The following is a 7,070-nucleotide window of genomic DNA, read 5'->3' on the forward strand; positions in this document are numbered from 1 at the left end:
ACCACACCTGGCTTGTCATATTTTTTTATAACACAAATTGGATTCGTTTTTTTGTTTTTAAAGATTTACTTTATTTTTAATTGTGTGCATGTGTATGTATATGTACATCAGTGTGCGAGTGGCCACAGAAGACAATGTTGGATCCCCTAAAGCTGGAGCTACTGGTGGTTGTGAGCTGCCCAGCATGGGTGGTGGGAACCAAACTCAGTCCTCTGAAAGAGTAGCAAGCACCTTAAAAGCTGAGTCATCTCTCCAGCCCCCAAATTGAATTTGAACTCTTCTAAACTAGAGTATTGAAGAAATTGAACTCACCCACAGAACATATTAATTTAGGGCACAGATTCTGTTCTCAGACCTCCTAGGTTTGAATCCCTGCTTCAGGGTCCTTGACAATTGGGCTGCCTCTCTGTACCCCAGTTTCTCTATAGTGGAATCATAAGTCGTGGTTCCTGAAGTTGTAGCAGCAATTAAATAAGATGGTGATGTACATGGTGTGCTTAGTACAGTGCCTGATAAATGATAAACACTCAGTGACTCTGAGGCTGCTGTTGTTGTTACTAATATCACTGGACTTAGCTTGTGACTTGGCCTAGCCTACCCCATATCCCACCCCAGTTTGGCCTCCCCTTGATCTGTTCTTTTCAGGAGGGTTACACATAGATGTGGTTGGATAAGGTAACCTGGAGGCATTCTTTTTGAGTGCCATGCAGTCCTGTGCTTTAAAATTCCCATTCCAAGTCTGCACTCTTAGATGCCATCTATTTTTCTTTAGCTGATCGCTGTCACATAGAAAGAGCTGTAAAAGAAGATACATTCAAATCATCTGGTTTCCTTTGAAAGCTCTTTTCAAGCAGTGAAAAACATTCGAGCTGTTTTTTTTTGGGGTTTGTTTTTTGTTTGTTTTTTTTTCTTTGTCTTTTTGAGACAGGGTCTCCCTGTAGCCCCAGCTGTTCTGGAACTCACTATGTAGACCAGGCTGGCCTCGAACTCACAAAGATCCACCTGCCTCTGCTTCCCAAGTGCTGGGATTAAAGGCCTGCGACACCATGCCTGGCTCAAGCTGTTTTTTTAAAAGTCCATAAATGATACCTTACATGTGGGCTGAATTCCAGGTTTGATGATATGTGTTGCACTTGCCGAATTCGAATTCTGCAAAGATGCCGGAAGTGAAAATATTACCATGAATTTTTTCCATTCAGTTTCTTTATTCTTATGAAACATAGTAGCTTTTGAATTAAAAACACGAGTTTTTAAATTTTTATTATTTTTTATTTTACATATATGCATGTATTGCCTGCATGTAGGTAAAAGTACACCTGTGTCATACAATGCCCAAGGAAGACAGAGAGGCTGTCAGATCCCCTGGACCTGGAGTTATGGACAGTTGTTAGTTGCCATGTGGGTGCTGGAATTCAAACCCGGGTCTTCTGTAAGAACCAGTGTTCATAACTGCTGAGCCATCTCTCTAGCTGCCCCCCCAAAACATGATTTTAATGACCAGTGACTATATAAACTAGATACTTAACATTAAAAGGGCAGCAATAGCATAATTAATTCAGCAGTTATGCACCCACTCTGGGGTAGGAATGAGCATAAGGTGTTGGGGTTTAGATGTGAGACAGATCTAGATTCTGCTGTGGTAAGATTTTAATTTGGTTGCAAATGAGCATGGCTACAGCAGTTACTATCGGCTTATACCATGTCACACTGCCAGAACGCTGCCTTGTCTGTCCCTCCATGTGGCAGTTTCCTAAGGCTCAATCTGTTGTCATGACAGGTGATATTGTGGGAATATGTCTCAGGGGATTCACAAAACTACTTCATAGGAAAAGTGAAGTTTAAGGCAGAGTACAGGCTGGCTGAGGGGGAACTGGGAGGGTGTGGGGGACGTTGAGAATAGCATGGGAGACCATGGCATGAGGACTGAAAGTCTTCACGTATTAGGAAGATACTGACTTTATCCTAAGGAGACAGGAAGAGAGTATAGGGGATCAGGCCAGAGGCTGGTATGACCAATTGACTGATTTTAAAAGACCATTTTGCCTATATTGAGAGCTGGATTCATTGTAGTGGGCTGGAGTGACCAGGATGAAGGCAGTCTGGCAGTTTAAAATATGCTTCCAAATATCATATCCTCTTTAATTCATGTAATGACACTAATGTGAGGTATAAGTAATCAACTATTATACACTTGAAGAAGCTGAGGCCTAGAAAATTCAGTAGCTTGCCCATGGTCAAGCAATGCAAGGGGCCAAGTGGGAGCTGGAAATCTGGGGTCCAGTCCTCACCCCACTGTTTCCTGGTGAGCTTAAGACCATATACTTCTTCCATGAGAGTGGGCAACTGATTTAAGAAAGAATCTGAGCGAGGCATGGTAGTGCATACCTTTAATCCCAATATTCGGGAAGTAGAGGCAGGTGGATCTCTGTGTTTGAAGCTAGCTTGATCTACATAGCGATTTCAGGCCAGCCAGTGCTACATGGTAAGACCTTTCTTTAAAAATTAAAACAAAACAAAATCAGTTTTCAAATAAGGAAATTCTTGCCAGGTGTGGTGGCACACACCTGTAGTCTGAGACTAGGGAGTTAAGGTAAGATGTTCAAGGTCATCTTGAGCTATGTAGTGAGTTTGAGGCTAACCTGGACTACATAAGGCCCTGTCTCAAAAAATGAAAGAAAATCCCCACACCTCCCTTTATCCTCCCATCTCAGCTCTGCTAGGATCCTTGTAAGCCCCCAGATGTGGGCACTTTCTCAGACCTGCCATGATTAATGCATCTCTCAACTCTCAGCAGAAAAGCTTCTTTGTGCAACAGATGTTAATTAACACAGAGAACCATAACTGGCTACCATGCAGACCGCAGAGTGCTTATCCATGAATAGGACACCTGCATCAAACTGCTGCTTCCCAAGACTCAGGGATCATTGCGGAAGAGGGGCTGAAAGATTCTAAGAACCAGAGTTGGTGAACAACCACAAGGAAACAGTTTTCCAGAGAGCTGGTCAGTTATTCATATGAACTCACAGCAATGGTGACAACATGGACAAGTCCCAAATAAGCTCAAACCAGACAAAATCCGAGCATAGATGTGGGGAAGTGGTAAGAAATCTCAACCCTGACTGAGGAAATATTGGCAACTGATGGCTTCTAGGAGGGAATCAATCTCATTTGAGGGTGAGATTTTTGGTAGGTTGACTAGGCTCCAGAGGATGAACCCACACCAAAGGGTATTTGGAGATACAAATTTGACTCTATAGGCATATAATTAGATTCCACAGGCATATAATTTGACTGTATTTTCAAATATATATGTATATACACACACACAAACACATATATTAGAATACATGAAATTGGGTATGGATAGTAAGAGGAGTACAGTTGGGGAGGGGCTCTAAATCTGATCAAAATATATTCTATGAAGTTCACAAAAACTTAATTTAAAAAAGAAAGCCAGGTGTGGTGGTGCACACCTTTAGTCCCAGCAAAGGCAGGCGGATCTCTGTGAGTTCGAGGCTAGCCTGATCTACATAGTGAGTACCATGTAAATGCACACAATGACCATGGAGGCCAAAAGAAGGCATCAGATCCCCTGGAACTAGAGATATGGATGGTTGTTAGCTGCCATGTGGGTGCTGGGAACCAAACCCAGGTCCTCTATAAGAATGGCCAGTGCTTTTAACTACCGAACTATCTCTTCAGCTCAGAAAATTCTTTTTTTATTATTACTTAATTTTTAAAATTAGCATACAAAGTAACAGGTTTCCTTATGGCCTTCTATACATACTGGTTTTGGTCGATTCTTTTTTTTTTTTTTTTTAATGTGTGTATGAGTATACTGACAATATGTGTAAGTGCACCCATGTTGGCAGTGACCTTGGAGGTCAGAAGAGGGCACCAGATCCCCTGGAACTGGAGTTATGGACAGTTGTTAGCTGCCATGTGGGTGCTGAACTTTGAATCCGGGTCTTCTGCAAGAGCAGCCAGTGCTGTTAACCATTGAGCCATCTCTCCAGCCCCGGTTTTGGTGATTCTTGCCCTTCTCCCGTCCCACACTCTCCTTTCTGTCTCATTGCTGTCTTCCTCCCTGCTCTTCCTTTTCCTTGCCAGGATTCCACCTTCCACTCTCATGTCATCTGTGTTCCTTTACCCTCCCCCTCCACATGCACACATGCACATATTATACACACATAATAACAATAAAGTTAAAAAGAAATCTCTATGTGGCAACCAGGTGCAGTGGTTCATGCCTGTAATCTTCACATTCATGAGGCTCAGGCAGGAGGATTTCTATGAGTTTCAGGGCACCTCAGAATATAACGTGAGACCCTGTCCCAAAAACAAAATCCAACCAACAAATAGCCAAAGCTATGTGTGCAATGACAAGATACAGAAAGAAGATGGGGCAAAATAGACACAGGGTAGGCAGTGCAGACAGTGGAAGATTGCATGGTGTGCTGAGGTCGTGAGCAGCTCCCTGATACACACCCTACGATGAAAGTGAGCCAGCGTCTTGCTCCCTCTGGCTTTTCCTTCCGGTATCTACAAATACCCCCCCCCCCCCCAATTTGGTTTTCCTAAAGTCTCCATGATATAGTGAGCCTTATCCACAGCAGTTTCATGGACAGGGGAGGAGGTAGAGCTGGGCTGAATTAATGAAACCAGTGAATCTCTAGAAACACGTTCCTCTAGGAACTGCCTCATGAATCTTAATGTAATTTCTACCTATTGTATAGGACAGTTTTTAGATAATATCCTCCACAGTAAAATCAAACTCATGACTTCTCACACTAGGTACCCTAGTGGTACCTAGTATTGTCAGGAAGAATAGGAAATCACGTGATAAATATGGCTTCTGAGTTTTACTTGGAATTTTTTGTGACAAATCTGTGCAACACTATTAAAACGGTCATGAAATAGATTATATTTAGATTCACTGTAGAAAATCAGAATTTTCTAGAAATGTACCATTGAGCCCAAGTCTTTTACTTTGAGAATGTTTCTTAGAAAGAAAGAAAGAAAGAAAGAAAGAAAGAAAGAAAGAAAGAAAGAAAGAAAGAAAGAAAGAAAGAAAGAGAAATACTTATTTTTATTTTGCTTTATGTGTATGAGTATTTTGCTTGAATGCATGTGTGCCTGGTGCCTGTGGAGGCCAGAAGAGGGCGTCAGATTCCCTGGAGCTGGAGTTACAGTTATTAAGTCACCATGTGACTTCTGGGACTTGAACTGTGGTCCTTTGCAAGAGCAGCAAACACTCTTAACTGCTGAGCCATCTCTGTAGCCCCTCTGAGAAAGGATAGGATATACTGTGATGCTTTTATCTAAAATAATCACTATCTTGAACCCATTTATCTTGAAATTTATATTCTCTTCATTTGAATACTTTGATACCATGACTTTCAAGATTATCTTAGAACGTTAAGTAATACTTTTCACAGGCCTCTTCCTGGGGGGCTACGGGGACATCCTCAAAAGACTCTTGACTGTATTTTAGGAAGGAATAATAAATCACTCTCATACCAACTCTAATTAATTGGAGGTTGATAACTAGAGTCTTGTTTCATTGGTCTTGGGGACCCTGTCTGGATGCTGTAGGACAAGAGTAATGATCTCTTAGTGAGGTGCAGCATAAGTCCACAGGTGGGTGGACGCCCCACGCTAGACATTTTTATCTCTATATAAGGCAGTAGCTCTTCTTTCTTTGAGTCTGTGGGCTGCGTCTGTATTCCTTCCTAAGCACTGTGTGTATCTGAAGTCATAGGTGCTGTAAAGGTCAGAACACATAAAATGAAAGAAATTGGTCATGTTCCTGTCACAATTCTCCTTTTCTTCCAGAATAAGATAAAGGGCGGCATTTCTTGATTTCTTGAGCACATGGTAATTGAAGTAATGTTAGTTCCTTTTCTGAAGAAAATAACCCCAATTTCCAAGCACATGTGAAACTTACACTAGAAAAAACTTTCTAACATACTTTTTCAACCCTTTAGGATTTGCCTCAAAAGATACTTCAAGAACTGAACAGAGAATTCCTGAGCAAGCTGCCTGATTTGCCTGTATTCGCTTATTCTGTGTCCCATAAAGAACCAGACCAATCAAATTGGTGGTTTTTGGTGAGTATGTCTCTTGGAATCCTTTTCTTCATACTTTAATAAGAGCATAATTTCCCCTCCCTATCGAGCAGGATATTTGCTGTTTGACAATGTGTGCCTGGCATGTGTTTATGTGGTGACATTAGTGGTACAGTACACATCGTGATGAGTCACTTTGAACCCACACTATAAAACCTTATTTCTTTGTACACGTCACATCTTTGTGGCCCGAGAGGAAACAGCTTCTTTTGTGTGCCTGTGGGCATAGCCTAGGAGTCTTGAAGAGACAGGGGATAACTTGGGGATAACTTGTGTTGTTTACAGTCTGCTGCTAACCCCTCAAGGAAGTCATTGATATTTCTTTGTTTTTCCTTTTTTGTTTGTGTGTTTTGTTTTTGAGACAGGGTCTCTTATAGTCCATTCTGGCTTTGAACTCCTGATCTTCCTGCCTCCACCTCCCAAGTGCTGGGATTATAGGTCTGAGTCACCACGACCCGCAGTCATCAGTATTTCAGTCAGACCATATTTCAGTGTGTGGGACACAAGGAAGGGTCTCTGTGCAAGACAGACTAGAATTCAGTGTGCTAGTATTTGTGATTTGTGATCAATCCTCAGCCTAAATTGGCCTCCTTACCTGTTATACATAAAGCAAAAAAATAGCTGTCACACCAGACTCCCTATTCATGGCAATATAATGCATTACAACATAAGTGAAAACACTTTGTCCCTTTGTAACTAGCTTATTTCACATAACAATGTCTCCTAGGTTCATAGAAGGTGCATTTCTTCATAAGGATGAATAGTATTCTATTGTAATGCACAGACCACATTTCATTAAATTTTTTTAGCCATCTGGGTTGTTTTCATTTTTGGCTATTGTGAATGTTATTTCCATGAACATGTTTGAACCCTACTCTTACTTTGGATTTATTTCTAGTAATGGAATAGATGAATTCACAGTATTTATGGGTTTTTTTTTTT

At 41.4% G+C, this 7,070-nt stretch overlaps 1 protein-coding gene across 2 annotated transcripts in view; it reads left to right on the forward strand.

Moving 5' to 3' along the window:
• The window catches only part of Rbm47 (RNA binding motif protein 47), a 192,475-nt gene that overhangs the window by 154,557 nt on the left and 30,848 nt on the right, over positions 1 to 7,070 (forward strand). For both annotated transcript variants that reach the window (XM_029560700.1, XM_029560699.1), the window contains exon 4: positions 5,988 to 6,110. The gene's annotated coding sequence lies outside the window, so the exon portion shown is untranslated. The remainder of the gene's footprint in view (positions 1 to 5,987; positions 6,111 to 7,070) is intronic.

The sequence above is a fragment of the Nannospalax galili genome, unplaced genomic scaffold, assembly GCF_000622305.1.
Source record: "Nannospalax galili isolate Female #2095 unplaced genomic scaffold, S.galili_v1.0 scaffold772, whole genome shotgun sequence".
NCBI lineage: Eukaryota > Metazoa > Chordata > Mammalia > Rodentia > Spalacidae > Nannospalax > Nannospalax galili.